The 22,223-nt window shown below is 42.7% G+C and overlaps 1 long non-coding RNA gene across 1 annotated transcript in view; it reads right to left on the bottom strand.

The window, feature by feature from the left end:
- Window positions 1–22,223, bottom strand: part of LOC141797562 (uncharacterized) — a 91,931-nt gene that overhangs the window by 9,659 nt on the left and 60,049 nt on the right. The window contains exon 3 of the long non-coding RNA XR_012599090.1: window positions 6,335–6,420. This is a non-coding gene — a long non-coding RNA (uncharacterized LOC141797562). The remainder of the gene's footprint in view (window positions 1–6,334; window positions 6,421–22,223) is intronic.

The raw sequence follows: 22,223 nt of genomic DNA, 5'->3' as shown, positions 1-22,223 counted from the left end.
AACGCCATTTCTGTGCCTCTGAATTCAGGTAATCACAAACAGATATATGCAGTCAGACAGTCAAAAACAACAAATTGGGTGATGATAGAAAAAGGAAAAAGGGTTTATGGGAAACGTTGTTTATCTTGGACTATGTAAATGAATGCAAAGTAAATGTACAAAAGCCTGGATTGGACATTTTGAATGCTGACTGCATCTTGCTCCAGCTATTCCAGACGTTTGCCGGAGGCGGGCGATTTCATTTCTTTATTTCAAAGGAACACATCATTAAAAGTGTTTGCAGACAGACACATGCTTTCTGTTGGTGCCTATTAACTTCTATTTATATTTCATGATTTATTTACCAGAAGGTTATTAGCATAAATTTAGCAGGATGCATTGACACAAAGGCCACCCTGTTTTCCCACACTGATGCAAGAAACACTCAAATAAGCTGAAGATGGTAAGCAGAGAATGAAAATAAACTTCCAAACAAGTCACCGTAATGCTTTTAAATTCAGAAAGAGAGCATTATGAAGCAGCAGCTCTGACTCACTGTTTAGGGCTTTAGTTATGCAGTCTGATAAGAGCTCCAAAAGATGTTTTAAAATGTGTTGCTGTGACTTGTTAGAGGGAAATTTTCTAAAAAGCAAGAATAAACCCATCAATAGAAGTATGTGTTAAATATCATCAAGCGCTACTTTAGCAAAGATGAATTACTGGTAGGTGACAGTTGTTTTTATTTTTCTGTTTGAGACTGTAGATGATTGCACAAATTCTTAGACTCAGCAATCGATTACATCTTTTCACAGGAACTGTAAAAGCAATCACTGGATTGTAAAAGCTTCCCCTCAATATCACTAGTTACCATTGTATAATATATTAAACAACTTCAACCACAGATGTATCATCAACATATTGACAAAAACATGATTAACAGAAGAACAGATTGTGAAAATGGAAAGAATACGGTGGCCCTGAGAGCTCACAATGCTGCAACTTAAAAAAAAAACACAAAGAGACAAAACACGAGCAAATCACAAGGGAGAGCTGAAAAGTTCGTAGCCTGACTTGAAAGGACTTATTCCATAGTGGTGAAACTTGACATGGATTAAAGTCAACATTTTCTAACACTGACAACATGGTTTATCTCCAGATCAACTGATGCTGATTAAGTGTTTGAGGACTTTGAAAAGTAGAGACATTTGGCACCGTGGTGTTATCATACCCCTCCATGAGTGAGCTACCACCTTATCGTGGTGGAGGGGTTTGCGTGTCCCAATGATCCTAGGAGCTAAGTTGTCGGGGGCTTTATGCCCCTGGTAGGGTCTCCCATGGCAAACAGGTCCTAGGGGAGGGGCCAGACAAAGTGTAGCTCACACAGACCCCTTATGATGAGTACAAACAATGGTTCAGCGTTTCCCTTGCCCGGACGTGGGTCACCGGGGCCCCCTCCTGGAGCCAGGCCTGGGGGTGGGGCTCGATGGCGAGCGCCTGGTGGCCGGGCCTGTTCCCATGGGGCCCGGCCGGGCACAGCCCGAAGAGGCAACGTGGGACCCCCTTCCCGTGGACTCACCACCCGCAGGAGGGGCCATAGGGGTCGGGTGCAGTGTGAGTTGGGCGACAGCCGAAGGCAGGGACCTTGGCGGTCTGATCCTCGGCTGCAGAAGCTAGCTCTAGGGACGTGGAACGTCACCTCTCTGGCGGGGAAGGAGCCTGAGCTGGTGCGCGAGGTTGAGAAGTTCCGGCTAGACATAGTCGGCCTCACCTCAACGCACAGCAAGGGCTCTGGATCCAGCCTTCTCGAGAGGGGTTGGACTCTCTTCTACTCTGGAGTTGCCGATGGTGAGAGGCGGCGGGCTGGGGTGGCGATACTCGTTGCCCCCAGGCTCGGTGCCTGTACGTTGGAGTTCACCCCGGTGGACGAGAGGGTAGCCTCCCTCCGCCTTCGGGTGGGGGGACGGATCCTGACTGTTGTTTGTGGCTATGGTCCAAATAGCAGTTCAGAGTATCCACCCTTTCTGGAGTCCTTGGAGGGAGTGCTTGAGAGTGCTCCGTCTGGGGATTCCATCGTGCTGCTGGGAGACTTCAACGCTCACGTCGGCAATGACAGTGAGACCTGGAGGGGCGTGATTGGAAGGAACGGCCCCCCCGATCTGAACCCGAGTGGTGTTTTGTTGTTGGATTTCTGTGCTCGTCACAGGTTGTCCATAACGAACACCATGTTCAAGCATAAGGGTGTCCATATGTGCACCTGGCACCAGGACACCCTAGGTCGCAGTTCGATGATCGACTTTGTAGTCGTGTCATCGGACTTGCGGCCGCATGTCTTGGACACTCGGGTAAAGAGAGGGGCGGAGCTGTCAACCGATCACCACCTGGTGGTGAGTTGGCTCCGATGGTGGGGGAAGATGCCGGTCAGACCTGGTAGACCCAAACGTATCGTGAGGGTCTGCTGGGAACGTCTGGCAGAATCTCCCGTCAGAGAGAGCTTTAACTCCCACCTCCGGGAGAGCTTCAACTGTGTTCCGGGGGATGTAGGGGACATTGAGTCTGAATGGACTTTGTTCCGTGCATCCATTGTTGAGGCGGCTGATCGGAGCTGTGGCCGTAAGGTGGTTGGTGCCTGTCGGGGCGGCAACACCCGAACCCGCTGGTGGACACCAGTGGTGAGGGATGCCGTCCAGCTGAAGAAGGAGTCCTATCGCGCCTTTTTGGCGTGTGGGACTCCTGAGGCAGCAGACAGGTATCGACAGGCCAAGCGGAATGCAGCTTCGGCGGTCACTGAGGCAAAAACCCGGACATGGGAGGAGTTCGGTGAGGCCATGGAGAACGACTTCCGGACAGCTTCGAAGAGGTTCTGGACCACCATCCGGCATCTCAGGAAGGGGAAGCAGTGCACTGTAAACACTGTGCTCAGTGGAGACGGTGCGCTGCTGACCTCGACTCGGGATGTTGTGGATCGGTGGAAGGAATACTTCGAAGACCTCCTCAATCCCACCGGCACGTCTTCCTTGGAGGAAGCAGGGTCTGGGAATGATGGGGTGGGCTCGTCCATCTCTGGGGTCGAAGTCGCCGAGGTGGTTAAAAAGCTCCTCGGTGGCAGGGCCCCGGGGGTGGATGAGATCCGCCCAGAGTTCCTTAAGGCCCTGGATGTTGTGGGTCTGTCGTGGCTGACACGACTTTGCAACATCGCGTGGACATCGGGGGTAGTGCCTCTGGATTGGCAGACTGGGGTGGTGGTCCCCCTTTTTAAGAAGGGGGACCGGAGGGTGTGTTCCAACTACAGGGGGATCACACTCCTCAGCCTCCCTGGTAAGGTCTATTCGGGGGTACTGGAGAGGAGGGTCCGTAAGATCGTCGAACCTCGGATTCAGGAGGAGCAATGTGGTTTTCGTCCTGGCCGTGGAACTGTGGACCAGCTCTATACCCTCAGCAGGGTTCTTGAGGGTGCATGGGAGTTTGCCCAACCTGTCCACATGTGTTTTGTGGACTTGGAGAAGGCATTCAACCGTGTCCCTCGGGGAGTCCTGTGGGGGGTTCTCCGGGAGTATGGGGTGTCGGGCTGCTTGTTACGAGCCGTCCGTTCCCTGTACGACCGGTGCCAGAGCTTGGTCCGCATTGCTGGCAGTAAGTCGGACTCGTTTCCAGTGAGGGTTGGACTCAGCCAGGGCTGCCCTTTGTCACCGATTCTGTTCATAACTTTTATGGACAGAATTTCTAGGCGCAGCCAGGGTGTCGAGGGGGTCCAGTTCGGTGACCTCAGGATTGGATCACTGCTTTTTGCAGATGATGTGGTCCTGTTGGCTTCATCGAGATGTGACCTTCAACTCTCTCTGGAGCGGTTCGCAGCCCAGTGTGAAGCGGCTGGGATGAGAATCAGCACCTCCAAATCTGAGTCCATGGTCCTCAGCCGGAAAAGGGTGGACTGCCCTCTCCGGGTTGGGGATGAGATCCTGCCCCAAGTGGAGGAGTTTAAGTATCTCGGGGTCTTGTTCACGAGTGAGGGAAGGATGGAGCGAGAGATCGGCAGGCGGATCGGTGCGGCGTCCGCAGTAATGCGGACTCTGCACAGGTCTGTTGTGGCGAAGAGGGAGCTGAGCCGGAAGGCGAAGCTCTCTGTTTACCGGTCGATCTTCGTTCCCACCCTCACCTATGGTCATGAGCTTTGGGTAGTGACCGAAAGAACAAGATCGCGGGTACAAGCGGCCGAAATGAGCTTCCTCCGTAGGGTTGCTGGGCTCTACCTTAGAGATAGGGTGAGTAGCTCGGCTATCCGGGAGGGGCTCGGAGTAGAGCCGCTACTCCTCCGCGTTGAGAGGAGCCAGATGAGGTGGCTCGGGCATCTGATGAGGATGCCTCCCGGACGCCTCCCTGGTGAGGTGTTCAGGGCACGTCCCACCGGGAGGAGACCCCGGGGCAGACCCAGGACACGCTGGAGAGACTACATCTCTCGGCTGGCCTGGGAACGTCTTGGGATCCCCCCGGAAGAGCTGGCCGAAGTGGCTAGGGAGAGGGAAGTCTGGGCTTCCCTGCTTAGGCTGCTGCCCCCGCGACCCGACCCCGGATAAGCGGAAGAAGATGGATGGATGGATGGGTGTTATCATATATCTACAGAAAAAGGGGTCGTACACAGTCACGTACACAGTCACGTACACACCAGTGGCGGCTGGTGGAGTTTTATCCAGGGGGGGCTATGATTACAAAACAGACATATACTAATAAGCAAGCAAACGTGCTAAGGTATCACACCTGTGTATTCAGCCTACATCAATGAAAACAAAAAAAAGCAACGTTATACTGTTATGGCCCACGCTCTTTCACATTCACCTTCTCCTTTTACGATACGTTCTCCTCTTAAAAGGCAACGCTATGAACAACTCCACTGTGTTATTTATGTTTTCTCTCTCCATTTTACGTCTCCGTCTGATCATCCCCTACTCCCGCGGCTCGACCTGTCGATCAACCGCACTTTAAAACGGATGGCTATGACGTCGGCTCCACAGCGGGAGGGTGGTGGTATGCAAATCCAGCTGCATAGCTGCATTCAGCTCTGGGCGCAAGAAAGGTGTGATATGGTCCTATCTCTTGTATTGAAGAGGAGCCACTGCGCACGTACAATTTATAACGACGGTCTATGGCCAAAGATTTCTGCGCCAAGGGGCGGAAACACGTCAACAATCAGAAAACGCAGATGAATTAAAAAACTTTACTCATCAACGAATATATAATATTTATCATGCAAATTTAAATATATAAATATATACATGTACATTATATTTTATTATTTACTTTTCTTATTTAATGTCTCATTCTTCACAGTAATGTTAATGGTAATGATGGTGGGGCGGCGCCCTAGTGCCCTCTATTGACCAGCCGCCACTGGTACACACACAGTAATAAAATCAGACTTTTACTGCATTAAAAATCATATTTACAGCCCGGTTCAGAAAACAGCTTAGGTCTAAAACGTTGATTTTGCTATCGGCACACTGTACAGTGAGTGATTTTTTTTCAAACTCAGTGGTTTAGAAGTTTTTAGGATTGTTTGATTATCCAGTCAGAGACATCGAAAGGAAACTTACAGCTAGCTTCATATCAAATGTGGCAGTGTCTGTGGACTGACTTCATTTCACAGTATCAGGAACAAATGGGTGATGTCACAGAGACTACATCCATGTTTTATACAGTCGACCCCCAAGGACATTCACACTGACATGGTTGCTACATTAGGGGATGATGCTCCAGCTTTATCAACTGTGGAAAAAGTGGGCAGCTGAATTCCAGAGGGGTAGGGAGAGCCTTGAAGATGACCCAAGGTCTGAGCATCCTGCCACAGCAACAACCCAAAAAAACACAAACCGTGTTAAAAAATAAACCATGCTGTAAGTGTCAGAAAATGTTGAATTTAATGTATGCCAAGTTTCATCACTATGGCACAACTCCTTCCAAGTCAGGCTATGAAGAAAACATTTTCATCATTTGACAAGTGTGCAGCATTTAGAAAACGTGCTGCAAAGACCACAACATAACATATTAGAAAAACACTCTGCAAATACACCGCAAAACACTGGAAGTGTTTCCAGGGGACACTTAAAAGTGATGCACATGTCCCGACATGCCTGTTTTTTTTTAGTCACAGCTGTATTGTGGTTTTCTTTCCATTAGTTGTGTAGGAAAATTATATAAAAGTGTTTTTACATGTTGTTGATTTGATGAAGATGTTTTCTCAGTTTGCTTGTGTTTTCTCTTTTTGCATGTGTTTTTTTTTTAAGTTGCAGCGCTGTGAGCTCTCAGGGCCATCATAAAACAAGGCCGCTGTGCAGAGCAAACCTTTGCCAGGAATGCAGCTTACCTCACAGACTCTGAAGGACCAACTCAGATCATCAATCCACAGAAAGAAGTCCAGAGAATTTGACATGGCTGAGTTTACTGTCAGAACTAAAAGAAATGAGACAAAAACAGAGGAGATCAATCAAAAGAGGTCAGAAAGCAAAACAACACTGCCAGTGACTCAGAATTTCTAAAGGGACCTATATGATGATCGACTATAGACAGTATAAAAGTCTGAGTTATGTGTCCATGGTGGAGTTTGAAGCCTATCAACAGTAGTCAACATACCAGAAATGCTGACTAAAGCTTACTTTTCTGCTGACTTAAGAATTCATTTGCAAAAAAACATCAGAACTTCAGTTTCTGTGGAGGATTTTCAGCCTCTCAGTCTCAAACCTCAATATTCACATAGTGGAAGGTGGATATGTTTTCATTATAAGGTACTCTGCTTATTAGCTGCCTGAGTGTTGTCTGAGAGGAGACCAGCCAGACAGATGCAGAGGCGGAAAAACACCCAAACAAATGTGGTGAGCACTTCAGAACAGCCACTGCAGAGGCAAAATTTTCAAGCTCCATATGGTTCAAAGTTTCACAAACACAAACTGAAACCATGTCTTCTATTAATGGGTCACCGTATTGGAAATGGTGGCATAACCTTGCTTTGTTCAACCATGCAAAAGGCACAGAGGTGTAGTTGAGGTGGGACCTGAGCTCATTGGCTGCCCGCTGTTTCAGAGCATGTTGACCAGTTTTTCAAGACCGACAGAATATTGTGTTCTTTGACTATGTAAACACTGAAACTAACGAAAGAAAGAGTAGAATTTATTCTTTCATCAAGAAAATAAGTATGTTTCTGTGTCTTCTCATTTTTTATCAGTTAGCATTTGAACATAGGCTAGTTTCACCAAAAACACGTTTTTTAACAAAAATGTAGAAAAAAAAAGCTTGATTGTGTTTTAGCATTCATATCCAAAGAGAGCACTGCTACCACCTACAGAGGGCAGGTTGTCAGCGCATTAGTTTACACTGCTAAAAAAAATGAAATCCTATCATTTTACGTAAATGAATGTCTTATTATCTTGATACAAGCCACATTCAACTGGTTAGTCCAGAAAATTTTCTTGTTTTAATTTATCCAAAGATAAAAATGAGGTCTAAATTGGATGTGACAAGTAATAAAATCTGCCAATGGAACAAGACAAATTTGCTCAAAACTAGAACAATGTTTTCATACTATTCTCTTGTTTCATTGGCAATTTTTTTAACTGCCAATGGAACTGTTCTAACTGACATCTACGGACGTCCATGGCAGCCAATGAGTTAATGAACTCCAAACCTCGAGTCTGTGTGGCCACAGACTTTTTCAAACAAAAGTTCCCGTTGTTTGTTTGTGTTTCCATCTCAGGCTGATGACCTGAGAAGACTATCTGAACCAAGTCAGTGATTTATAATGGGGAAAAAAAGTAATTACAACACATCACAAGACCAGTAGAGGGCAGTACGAATATGACAAAGGCCATTCAGCAAAAATAACAACATAAAAGGTGAGTACAGGCTGGCACCGATATGTGCAGAACTACGGTTAGCCTGTTGGCATGCACAATCTTGAGTTGGTGCAGCTTCTGATCGTGCCTTATTGTGCTGCAGATGGACTTGCTGAATCGACCCTTCAAAGGAAACAAGCGCTAGTGGCAGAGCTGTCACCGGTGGAATCTGTTGTAAACATGATATACACCGATACTTTTAGCTGAAGGTCTCCAGTTTGCGGGGGCCAATATTTTAGTTCTAATACTGGGAGCTGACAGAGACGCGTTCGCTCTATTAGGCCTGTAGATTGCATTGTTATTAGGAGTTATTAAACCAAGTCAATTATAGATGTGTGTAATGTTTTTGTGGGCCTCTGGAAAGTATTTTACCCAAGGTAGGGCTGTTTTTCCAGGGGAAAGATGCCAAAACTAAATTTAGACTCTAGTTTCTGCTGTTGAAAAGAACGTAGTTCCTCAAAAAGTCTATAGTTCCTTTAGAAAGTTCCTGCAGTTGAAAAGCAACTTTGCTTGAAAAAAGGAAGTAATGTTTCTTTTTTTCTTGCTGTATTATTTGGTTGCGTATATGCCATTCAGACACATTTAAAACATGTATTAAACCAGGAAGTTATGCAGTCTACAGTGCCGTTCACATGAAATATCCTCTAATTTCCCCAACATCAGGTCATGTGTCATGATACTGTGTGAACTGTCCTTTTGTCTTATTTGAAAGCAGACGGTGAATCATAAAGAGCTGCCGTTTTCTTCAAATGAATCATGATAAAATATGAGAGAAAGACACAATTTGACTTTCTAGAGCCGACTGTCTGCTGATTCACACACGTAATAAGGAAGACAGACAGTGTCTGCACTCCATAAATACACTTTAATGCTTTTAACAGCATAGCGGCAGACAGAAAGTAATTTCACTGCCTGTGTTCTTGCAAATTTCAATGTAATATTCCGCACTGCCATCAATATTAACAATTATAAACGCCATCAGATGTGCATCCAAATTCAATCAATAGCTCTTATGTTTAGCTTTCAGGAAATGCACTGCAGGCTGGAGATAAATTTTATTCTGTCATTTGAGGGGGGATTATTATCTGTAGTTGGCAGTCACAAATAAGACGCATGAAAAAGTTTGGGCCGTAAAGAGAAGATACTTCTGCTGAAACTTTTTAAGCTCCCAGAAATATGTCTGTACATGGAATAATATTTTTCCAGTTCACCCAGTGTTCATCTACAAACTGGTAGAAATGAGGTGCTCAATGTATCACCAAAATACCTTAAACATTTATCAATCTGATGCCAAACTTCTCTTCACCTCTTTCGGTGCAGATTGTTTGATGGAAGGAAGAAAGAGCAGAGAAAGAGTTCATGTGCTGGGGCACATGTAGTGAAGTAAAAAGCCAGCTAGAAAATAACTACTCCAGTAAAGTATAATTGTCTAAAATTTCTACTGAAGTAAGGTGACAAAGTTTTTTTATTTAGTTACTTGACACCTCTGTCTATAACCTCCCAGGAGCTTTTACCCACCAAACATCAGACGTCAGAGAGACTTGCAGATCAGGTCAGTATTGGGTGGTCCGTCAAAGACCATATCTGGATGTCAGAGCAACGTGCAAAATAGCTACAAATTTTGACATCTAAATCTGACCTTTTTTGGACGTTGTAATGATGTTAAGCATTCGGACTGCATTGCAGACCAAATCTAGACGTCAATGAGACGTTCGAAAAGGGTTCCAAGATTCAGACGTCATTAGAAGACCTTTTTTGGACATTCAGATTTGTACCTTATCCGGACGTTTGTCAACGACAAAATCATGACATCATCAAAACGCACAAAATAGATCCAAGATTCAGATATTGTTGTTGGACCTTTTTTTGGACGTTAATGTGACGTTCAAATTTGTACCTCATCTGGACGTCCATTAAGGACTAAATCTAGACGTCAGCACAACATACAAGTAGATCCATAAATCAGACGTCATTATTGGACCTTTTATAGACGTTAAAATGACGTTCAGATTTGTCTGGACGTCCGTCAACAACCAAATCATGGCATCAGCAGAACGTGCAAAAAGAACCAATATGAAACATCTATACTGTGGTTGTGTCATCTGTCCACCTGTTTCTCTGCAGTAAAACAACCAATCTGTGTAAAACTTGGCACAACCACTGTTGATGTGTCCAGACAGATAGTGACAGAGCCTTTTTTACTTTTTCAAGTGTATTTCGGATTTATTTTGATTTATCACTTTTCGAATCACACTCTGGCACACATCGGTGCCATGGCGCTCACAAGGCTTTGAGGCAAAGACATCAGCACGGCAGTGCTCCACTCCCCCTGTAAGACCTGAACGGCCTGCAGATGTGTTCAAGTGCTTCCTGACTTGGAAAACTTAAGAGTCCCCCCCTATGTTGGAAAAAAGACTTGTCAACTTGGTCATATTGGAGTAGTTACAGACTTGAATTGACATCTGCAGTATTTTTTTTTCATATGTTACACTTCATAGAAATATAAACTCAAAAAGGCCAAAAGAAGGACTGGGCAAACGTGGGAACACAGTTATAATTGCAGAGGAGATTCAATATTGGAATTGGCCAATTTTTATTCCATTGTTCCCACATTTGTATTTCACCTCAAATGAAGAGATGGGAAATAAGAAGCAACAAGCTGTGATTTCAACAGCCAATTTCGACCGAAATTGCACATCATGTGAACATCGGATTTGGAGGTCAGCAAGACATCAGAATTGGACCTCCAGACCACGCCAGAAAAAGGCGTAATAAAAACTTTCATTCTGCATCTCCTCTAAATGTGATTTCAACGGCCAATTTTGACCGAAATTGCACATCAAGTGAACGTCCAAATGAGAGGTCGGCAAGACGTCATAGTTAGACCTCCATATGACGTCTGTAAAAGATGTTTGAAAAACTTTTATTCCGCACCTTCAGTAGACCTGATTTGGACATCAAAAAATTATGTTAAATATACCTCGTTTCCAGTGGCATGGCTTGGAGGTTTTTTTTGAGGAAGCCAAGTGAGACAAAGCCTCTAATCTGCATTTTTTTTAGGGAGTGGGGTACATAAAAGACTATGTTGCAGCTTGTATATCGCTACTTCATGTAGTGGAATGACCTGTTAGAGCGCCCAGAGAGCGCTCATTTTACTTACTTTGAACACCCACACACGCCTTTTCACTCTCACACCCTCAGTTACTCACTCACACACGTACATTATCCTTTTGACTTAGCTTAAAACATCGTATTAATTTATTCAACTGCCGCTCAAACGCACAACCGGCCGCTTCGTGCACACTGCTAATGTGCTAATCTCCCTGATTTCATTCAGTGGCTCGATGATGATGAGGATACTGTGATTTGATTGGTTTGAGGCCAAAGACTGGGTGGCTTCCCTTGACACAGTCTTGGCCAATCACAGGTGAGCAGTGTCACGACCCCAGCCTCATCTGATTGGTTAATCACTTTTGTTTTTTTCACCAAGGGACCCCAACTCGGCTTGGCCTCCTTGCAGACAACAGTGTGCAATATCGTATTTTCACCACTCATTCGCCACAGAACATTTAGGAGGGCGCTGTTTTACACATCGTAAAATGCTCAATAAATAGAGGGGAGACATAAGGAAGAGATGATAGTGATGAAACACAGAAGAATTATCGAAACTGTTAAAAAGGAGGGTTTTCATTAGAACACAGCTGCAGTCTGAAAAAAAGAGAGGAAGCATGGCTTCCCTTGGCCACCAGGAGAAAACGCCACTGCTCATGTCAAAGTCACATTGTGCAGTGGGTAAGCTTCCTTCAAGTGTCCATGTCTATAACCGCAATGAGCACATTTGTATAATACTGTAAGTAAAGCACACTTACATAAGATATATGTTTTCAGAAAATACAAATACTTTGATATGCTGAGCAGAATTAAAGATGGGAGGTTAAATTTTCAACTAAATTGAAAACAGGAATTTAATTGAAAAAATTTCAGAATACTGTGAAATTCATTCGATGTGGTGCATGATGGTTAAAGATCATATACCTTACATTTAATAAAAGTTACAGTGCTCTAACTCTTCGCTGTGAGCAATGACTCGCATTTTCAAACTGCTGAGCAAGAAGGAGAAAGAAGAAGACCCAAGTGCTGCAAGGGGAGCATTATATCAGGAGATCTTTAATTTCAGTCTTGGGCTTCAAAGGCCTGCAGAGAGAAAATGAGAGAGCTGGTGAGTGACCAGTGGGCTATCAGCAAATGGGTGGGCAGTGACACAGGGCTCATCACCGGGACCATTCTGGAGGTGCACACAAGACAAAATTACTCTGTCTGTCTGAATAAATTCTAGCTGTGGGCAAAAGCTGCTGCAATCATATGTTTTATTACAGCTGAAACATCAGAAAAGTAAGTCATGGAGCCAGTCAGGGTTTCTCATCAAGCTGAGGGATGTCACTCACTTATGTGTGACATTTTTTGTTTTGTAAAAGATCAAGAGGAACACATTCTGTCTGACAGAGACAGGAGGCGGTTTGAATCTGGGGTACTCCAGTGCATCTTGTTTATTTCGGTTTTATCACAGTGGGGGCACAGAATCAGCTCGAGATCAATCCTCTTTAATGCTTATGTGAGAGAAACATCTGCTTTTCAATTAGATACTTAGCAAGCCTCGACAACAGGGGGTTACCTCAAAGAAGCAGCGGTGTCGCAGGGCCTGCAATAATGATGTGGCTAATGTGCCTATCAGACGACACGTGGATCGAGAGCTCAGCCCGCCGCAGTATCTTAAGATAGCTCTGCGCAGTCTGTTTCTTCTGATAAGGTGCAATCTGATTCAAAGAGATCAAGCATACTGCAGGAATATAAGTCTTGTAACAGAAAATAAAACCCAGTCAACAGCTAGAGATTAATAAATCCACACCCTCCATCTGAAAAACGTGCTCCCGTCATGTTTGTCTTGTGTTCCCGTTTGAAACCTGACAGTCCAGCAGCATATCTCTGCAGCCTTTTTGCCTGCATGAGTTTGAATAATACCCTCTGAGCATGCCAGGGGGTTATCAGCTTTCACCTCCCGGTAACAAGCTGTCTTATAAAGTTGTTGTGAAAAGTGTTTTTTTTTTTCTTTTTTGAGCTGAGGAAGCAACATTTGAGAATCCAGAGATAACTGAAATAAATATAAAAATAAAGAGGATCTGCCAGAGCTGATAAGACTTCAGGATGGTGAAGTGATTGCAGCCTGTTTTTCCTCAGCATGTGCATTTTGCTGATCTTACTTAAATCTAACAAACAATACAGAGGAAAGGAGTGGGTTTTGACCTGCAGCGTCCTGTATCTGTCATGGTCTAACAACTCAGTTCAAAGGCCGCTGTTGGTATGTGATGAGAGCCCAGGGCCAGCTGACAGTTATAATTTTCACTTTTAATATCCTTGCATGCTGTATATCATCACTCTATTAAAAATAATGGCCTAAATCATTTTTTGATGAAAATGAGTTTTTGGCTTAAATCATCTCTTGCTAATGCTGGCCATATCTGGTGAACTTGCTTTAACCTTAAGCTAAAAGGAAAATGCTCTTTATAGGACAATGGCCTATGTCAAGTGGGATTTCTAGCCAGTGTCTAAATTTTGGATTATTTTGGCTAAACTATGTGACTTAGGCAATTTAACAAGTTTTCATGATGGTGGCTGCTTCAAGAAGAAATCGAAACTTAAGTGCAGAAGAAGCTGTAAACATGATTCTTGAATCAGTTTCTACTGGTGAGTGATTAGGTTCACTATCATAAAGGCTAGGGTGTAATGTTGTGTAGTTATTTAGCCTCAAATTCATAACTTATAGTTTAACTTCAACTTTAGCTACTTGTAGCTAGCTACCTATTATTGGCTAGCCCACTTGTTTCTGCAACCAAACATAAATGAGCACAAGGCAATTATACCCCTCAAAGTTTTCTACAGTTCTACAGTTTCATTTAGCAGACGCTTTTGTCTGAAGCGATGTACAACACATGCAAGAATTTAGGGAGGGACTCAATTTGAGCTTAGTGCAACAAAATGCCACAAGTTATTTGGCTGCAGGTTCTGCCCTCAAGTGCAAGAAGATTGATTTTTTTTTTATGTAGAATAATCCAGCCAACTAACCACAATTGGTTGCTGCAACAATATACTTTAACAATATACCTCAACCTTCAACAACATTCAGTAATTAATGCTAAAAATTCTCTAAGAGCTGGGTCTGAGACCTTCTGACTCATTCATCCCCTGAGGACAAAGAGGAGAAGGCTCAGATTAAATGCCTAAGTGTTCCCTGAACAGAATGGTATTCAGACATCTCTTAAAGTAGAAAGGAACTCTGTGTATTGTATAGAGTTAGGTAATCCATTCCACCATTTGTGTACAACAGAGGAGAAGAGTCTGGCTAGAGATTTGGAGCCATGCTGGGCTGGGAGCACCAGGCGTCTTTCAGAAGCAGAGTGTAGTGGGTGAGAAGGTGTGTAGACCTGGATGAGGAACCCCAGGTAGGCAGGAGCCTTTATTGTCAGTGTTTGAAGAAATATTTTTGCTCGGAGATGTCTACTCAGCATATGATTGACTGACATTTGTTTAATCTAGGTTGGAGTTATTTTCGTTTTTGAGCTTACTTTCTGGAATTAAAAGAAAATTAATGGTCAGGTTTCAAAAAGTTGTCTAAACTGGGTGTTGGAAGAAGAACCGGAGACGTGAGGAAAGGGACTGCTTCCTGACCAGTTTGATTTACCTGACATTTGACATTTGTTTAATTTAACTCAGGGTAATTTCAGTTTTGAGTTTGCACTGAGCAATAAAAGGGCAGTTTAAGCCAGGTTCAAAGTTGCCTTAGTCAGACTAGAATGTTAGAAAAATTGGCCCAAGTCACTTTATTCTTTATTGTCACATGATTGACACACAAAGTTCTATGCATATCAAAATCATCCACTGTGAAGGCCTCTTTGATTAAAAATGATGAATTAATATCATATGCTCTGTATATGGTAAAGATTTTGCTTTTTTCCAAAACTTGAAAAATGACTTATGCCAATGTTTTAATAATATAAAAAGTTCTTGTTAAAGAGCTCTGCATGAGCAGGACCAGGGCAGGCTGTTGGTGTTCTCCCTGACTGATCCAGCGCTGTTTCCCTCCTTGTGTGTGTCTGAAATGTGTGGAGAAGAAGTGAGGCATGTTCCTCTGCTACTACCCCCCGTATCCCCTCCAGGCATCTAACCTCATAGGAGGAGCAAGCATGATAGTGATGATCGAACACTGGTGCTCTTCAGCCCCGGGCCTGACCAGATCTGGCAGAAGATCCAAATAAACCGCTTACAGCTTCGACAGGTTGAGGTGTGGGTTTCTGCACGAAAAAAACAGCATGCAACAGAGTCCACTATGCTTATACCTTTACCTATTTATATAAAACTTTCCACAGTAAAAGTGAGGTAAAACAGCCTCCTGTATGTAAACAAACCAGTGCGCTGTAATGTGTGGTGGTTAGGTCAGCTGGTAACATGACCTAGATATAGCTCCCTGAGCAGTTAGCTACAGCGGCTTTCTGGTTCCTCTTCTCTGTGTTTACTGTCACTCAGACAAAAGCTGTAGGAGAGGGAGGTCTCCCCTGCTGAGCTCAGACACCCCAGCCTGTCACAGCGCTCTGCCCTCAACGAGAAGCTGCTACAATGACTCAGACAGGAGCTACTAAGACTCCACTCAGAAAAGCCAGCACTACATGGAAGATAATCTCAACAAAAACATCGAGTTACAGCAGAATTCTTGTGAGCTGGTGCACAGATAGGTGACTGAATCATATACAGGGAATCTAAGAAATCTAAATATCCTGGAAAAGTTAATTTTCTTCCATAAGCTGATTAATAAAAATTAAAAAATTAGTGAATGATGGCAAAATGTGCAAACAACAGAGATGAATTGAATCTTGACAAGATTGTCAAGAAAAATTAATCCAAGAACTTCTGAGTAAGTCACCAGGACTGGACAGGCTGATGTCAGTGCTTTAAGAGCCAGTTATTAGTGGTCCAAAGTCCTCTTTTCAGATGAGTAACTTTTGCATATCATGTCCAGTGCAGAGTTTCAGTGAAGTTTGATGATTTTGAGACCAACTTCATCTGCTTACTGCAAGAAACTGAGATCTAATCACGTGTTTGTCTTATTTTCAGTACAAAATGTCGTTTTAGACTTAATATGAGCCACATTCACCTGACCAGTCCAGAAAAATGTCTTGTTTCAAGTTGTTTAAAGGCAAAAATGAGGTCTGAACTGCTCAAAACAAATAAAAAAAAATTCAGCCACTGGAACGGGAGAATAGTAACTTGTATTAAGACATTATTCTAGTTTGAAGCAATTTTTTCTTATTACATTGGCAGATTTTTTTTGTACTTGTAACAAGCAATTCAGACCTAATTTTTGTCTTAAAATAACTTGAAACAAGACACTTTTCAGGACTGACCACTTTAATGTGGCTCATACCTTGGAGCACTTCATGTTTCCATCTGCTGACGTGCCATGGTGCAAACTTTCATTTCCAGTAACATCTGGCACCTGTCCACAGTGCCAAAGATCCCACCAAATCACTAGCTTTTAATATTACTTTGCTTGACTGGCCACCTGGCCAGAACTCCACAGACACTTGGGTAGAGAAAGATGAATAAAAACCATGACCAACAAATCATTGCCAAAAGTGATCTCAGGAAATGTTTTGAAACTCTGAGAATGTAGATTAGGGGATGGGCATTGATAAGACTTAATTGATACCACTGCCTGTATCAATTCTAATTATCAAGTGGATCTATATATATTCCACATATTAATTCCTCCTGTGAATTTTCTCTGTACAAAAAGTAGCTTTACAGGTTTTCTGTGTCAAAAATATTGTATTGAGCTTACAAGTAAATAAGTATGAAATTGGTCTGGACATAAATAAATGAAAATAATTGAAACGTGACATTGATGTATTGTTTTATTATATGTTGTTGACTTGAGTAGGCCATCTAGTGTCTTGAAGTGGTTATAGCAGTATTCTAAGTTGTGTGGAACCTTGCTGCAGTTATGAAGCCAGCTATGAGCCTGCAGGTAACTTTCCTTTCATTTACCTGTCAATATTTTGACATGAAGAGTTTTCAGTGTTGTTTATAGTGAGTAACTGTGATATATTTTTGTGATGAAAGTTGAAATTTTGTTGTAAAATGGAAGTTATCCATGTATGCTTAGGGGCAGTATCAAGCTAGCGCTATTTATTTTTACATCGTTTTTGTTGCATTATGAGAAATAACATGTTGAATGTATTGACTAGGAATCACGTTAGGGGGTGATGTACATTTTTTTTCTGTCCAGTTCTTCAGTAAAACTTCAAGCAAGAGATCCTGAACCTGAGTTTTTGGGGAAACTGTTATGAGTCTGGGCTAATATAGCTGTGGCAGACTAGTCGACGTAAGGTCTAGCAGCTCCGGCATAATGTAAAGAATTTATAAGGGAATCGTTAAGCATAAAAGCTAACGATATTGATGGATTGAAACATTTCTAATCAATTCTTCTTTACAGGAACCGGTTTTTGATACTCATCCCTAGGGTAGATTTTTGATTCTCATGAGATAGGAGTTGAAATCATCAAATCATCAAACTGGCAAGGCTTGAAATAATTCATGCCACTATCAAAATAAAATAAAATATAGTTTTACACAATTTTCTTTTTGAGTGGCACCTGTGAGTACCCTTAAAGGGACAGGAGCTCTGTACATAGCATGCATCAGGTTTGTTGAGGAAGAAGTTTCTTGTATGATGTATACACTCATCCTACAACCACTGCAGAGAGTATTGATTGAATAATGTGCGAGGCATCACGCTGTGTATCAGACTTATTAAAAAATACTCTGCTCTGAATGGGTATTGGAAAAATAAGAGGAAATTGGTTCCCTTTCTGCAGCTCTGTGTCTGATGAAAGGAAGGTAGGCTTATTAACAAGGAATATTCACACAACTTAAAACCAGCAGCATTTTGTCATCCACTGGAAATTCAATACTTATCGGAATCTAACGTGATTTACCAAGTGAAGGTGGCTGCAGAAAGTGAATTCCTTTTTTAGAGACATAATTTTAGTGCAGAAAACTCTCAGCCTTTGAAACTGGCTCAACTAATGGGCTCGCAATCGATGCATTGTGGGAGAATAACACTCTGCAGCTTGTAAACCAAGAGATGCTGCATGCAAATGACCACAAAGCAGGCCCTCTTCGACAAAACATCACCAGTGTATGTGTACATGTACGCAAAGTTGTCATGGAAACGCAGCAAAACAGCCCAGTCCCACAAGGCTGCCAGATGCTGATGCTCTGAGGCTCCTCTTGATGATAAGTCGACCTGACAAATATTTTTACTGTCCCCGTGGAGGGAGGAAGGAGCCATCACAGCGAGTCGATCAAACAGGATTTGAACATCATTTCACACAGGCAAGAGTCGTTTTTAGGAGACACACTCACGTTCGAAAACAACATTTGCATAATGACCTTTCCAACTGGAGAAAGCACAGTTAGATACACGTGAATACTTCCACTACTCTCCATCTGATAATACAACCAGGTTTAAGAGAGTGAAAATTGTATTATTGAAATAATCCACACAATCTCCATAAACACAAAGCAAAAAGCAAAATAAAGCAAAAAATTAAACACTTTTAGAAGGGGAGAGGGAATGCAGAGTACACCAATCCTAAAAACAAAGATGTCTTTAGAGCTTCAAACAATCACATCTGCAGAGAAAAAGTCAGGCAGCTACAGTGTGTTCAAGACTGTGTGCTGGGAGCAGAAGGAGCTCATCAGTGTTTTCCTTTGATGAATGAATGTTAAAAATGCATCAGTATTGACAGCCTGGAAATTGATCTCTAGGCTAAAAAGTGTCAGAGGTAATAAATGGACTCACCTGACAGAAAGAAAGAAGTGCATGTATGGATCAGTGAAGAGTCTAATAAAGACGGATTCAAATGTAAGAAACTCATTCCCAATTACCGTAATATTGGGTGTATAAGGGTCCTTTTTAATTCCTTTTTATATGAACTAAAATGTGAGCTTCATACTATTTTTTTATTACAAATACTCAAGGATAAAATACATAGAAAAAAAAAGTTGTGCAACCCTCAAAGAATGCACAATACTATTCTTTTAAGGGTTTTAACCAAGTGCAATGGCCAAAATACACCGGATGCATCTCCAGTTTGGCTCTGAATCAGACTGGTTTCTATTCAAGCCTATGTGTCTACTCACACTACCTTAAAACCCCCAATGACTTTCAAAATAAAACAAACCATGTCAAAAATCAGATCATATTTAGCTTGACTGATAAGCACAACCAGACCAGGAGTCAACAGGTTTGAGGTTTTACATCCCAACATGAACAAGGAGAGGATCATCAAACGAGGGAACTCCTCGGTCTGTGACTCCAGCTGTCTGGCGGTCCTGATACGTGCTGGACTGAACGCTCAGCTAGTTTGAGTTGATAGATGAGATAGGACAGTCAACACACAACTGGAGACACATCTAGTTCAGTGTCAGCAAGCGTTAAGGGCAGACAGAGCTGTGCTAGTGAGTAAATGAACTTTATGGGGTCCTGGTTTGATAGAAAAAAAAAAAATACACCTATATTATAGGGCTGGACAATTAATCAGATTTTAATCGTGATTTCAATTTTGCCATCTGACAATCATAAAAACAATATAATTGAAGAAAAACAATTAATATGCCACACAGTGTAGATGTATGCAAGTTCCTGTGCTTCATAGCTCTTCTGTGTTCCATGTGCAGCCACAGCGAGTGTGTGTGACTTATGTGTATCAATAATACTGTATGTGCCACTTGCTGGTTTTTTAAAGTTGTGTTTAAATCAGTACTGAAGTTTTTGAATAAATGAATAATTGTGTATATTAAAATAAATTGGGATTCTTATTTTTACCATAATCGCCCAGCCCCACTATATTACAGACAAGAGACCAGCAGTGACACTGACACTAACAACCGTAGGCTGAGCTCAGCTAAGGTACACATGTATGGCAGGGTGGCTGTAATAGATTTTACCAAGAGCTACACATCTGCATAGAAAAATAACGTTGCTGAATGCAATGAAAATCCTCAGTTTCAACTTTTTTCCTTCCACAGACCATTCAAAAATAAAACAAAATGAAATAGACAAAATTTAAATTTGATTCCAGACAGACTTAAATTACATATATTATAGAATTCCTTACATTTTTTGATGTGACTAAAGCGCTACAGTTTAAAACGTAACATCAAGCAAAAGCTGTAGCAACCAGCCATATGTATTGCTATCGGCAGCCCGGTGCTACGATGTATCTGTAGGCTAACGCGACAACAAGTAAACACTGTCAGTTTGTAAGTAGTTTAGGAGCTGTCTTTTAGGCTGACAGCCTGGTGCTGTAGGACATGAATCCTGGTTAGCTATGTCCTGCCAGTCATCTACCAATCAGAGCTAACGTGACCTCACTCTTTATTTTATTCATAGACTCTCAAGTTTGAACAGACCACTGCAGAATAACTGCTGCATGTGGGTTGAAACGATCATTGTCACAAACAGCTTAGCCCCTGTGTTAGCCTTCAGCCTGAAAGCTAACATGCTTTGTTTAGCTAAGAAGCAGCAATTTGATATAAAACTAGTAACCTATAATATTGGAGCAGATAATCTAATTTTAAAGTGTGGATTACAATCAGGCATATCTAGAAGGGAGACTTTTGAAAGCTCCTTACAGCCTATTTAATGTTGCATTTTTGCATATGATGAATGATTTGCATGATAAATAATTCACAAGAAACCAGTCATCACTCATCATGTTATGCTCAGCTTCTGTTGTAGAGCTCACGAGCATGTCGAACCTGCACACAGGCGCTGTGTGATTTTGTCTGGAATAGCTTTTCAATGTGCAGCTCAGCTCACTGCATGGATGCTTTGATGGGTTTGCTCTGTTTGTGTGTGTATGTGTGTGTGTGCGCGCTGCAGCGCTGAGCACACCTGAGGAATGGAGGGAGGCGATGAGCTGCTGTCGACGGTAAACCTGAGTTTGGGATGTGTGGGCTCCTCTATCTGTTTGGCCACCGCAGCACAGGGCTGTGCTTGTGCCGTGATAAGGCGGGACCCACGAATAAAACAGGCTTAGTCTCCTAGAAAAGTTCTCTAATCAGCCTGATGCGCTTAGTGAGCAAAGACTGAGGGAATTGAAGTGAAGAAAGTCAGGTCAGATAATGAGACTTACATCTGTAACCTAGAGAATGTGATTTCCTTGAATCCAACAGAGGAGGAAGAAAAGCTCATTATCCTTATCACTCGTCGGAGAGGCGAGATATCGATATTATGCATATTTTGTGAGGCTCTTGTCGGAAATTAGCAAAATCTTTCCCCCTTTTTTTTCCGGTTTGCATTTTATGTGTCCATTTTCATATTTCATGCTTTCAAATGCATGAGGCCACTGTTTCAATTTGTCTCCAGACTTTATCAATGCACTTCATTTTTGCGCCCTTTTCATTCATTTCTGAGAAAGCTGACAGTTAATTCAACAGATGGATGATAATCACGCCTGTCGCAAACCCTCCCTGGAGATCGTCCTCTCCCTTTGGTGGGAACAGCCCTGGTTTTTTATGTTCTCCCCGAGCAACAAAATATAACGTGATGGGTGTGGGGGGAGATAGGAAAACAGTTTATCAAGCCGCAAAGCAACACACGTTGCAACATTTGGTAATTACGTCTGACATTGATTAGCACTTAGACTAATCATTGCAACAGTCGAGTGCATTTCCACATTTTCACAGAGGCTTTTTCTTATCTGAGAAAAGATTACTTCCTGTGAACTAAGCTCACTCACAAACATTCTGTTTCTTTGTGTTTTCAAAGAGGACAGACGTCACAGTTTGACTCTTTCTTCGTTGCATACATCATCAGATTCCTGACTCAGAGACAACTTCACACAGAGGTCACAGCGTTCTTCTGGCATCCCTGGAGCTTCTGCACTGTCTTGCTAGAGGGCACTTCAGCAGCTTGCTGTCACATAGGCCTGAACCTACTTTAGGGATCCTATTTACTGTGCACATAATCTGCTGAGAGGCAAGGTCACGGCCACTGGAGTCACTTCCATACTGCTGCAAAACAAAATATGAATTAATCTTGTGTGGATGTAATCAGGAAATGAGAGTTGCACTGATGAAAGAATGGAAAGCATAAGAGAGGGTCAATCAGCTTCATAACAACACTTCGCCTCTAATGATTCGAGCTTCAATTTGCTTTCATGTGGGCTCCAGCAGTTGGTCGGAGCGGAGACTTGTTCTTAAGTTTGGGATTTAAAGTTTCAGATCAGTGTTTTCAAAGCAATTGCC

The sequence above is a fragment of the Halichoeres trimaculatus genome, unplaced genomic scaffold (assembly GCF_033239565.1).
Source record: "Halichoeres trimaculatus isolate MK-OKI-2021-1 unplaced genomic scaffold, fHalTri1.1 fHalTri1_scaffold_9, whole genome shotgun sequence".
Taxonomy (NCBI): domain Eukaryota; kingdom Metazoa; phylum Chordata; class Actinopteri; order Labriformes; family Labridae; genus Halichoeres; species Halichoeres trimaculatus.
This window is presented reverse-complemented; position numbering and strand designations above follow the sequence as displayed.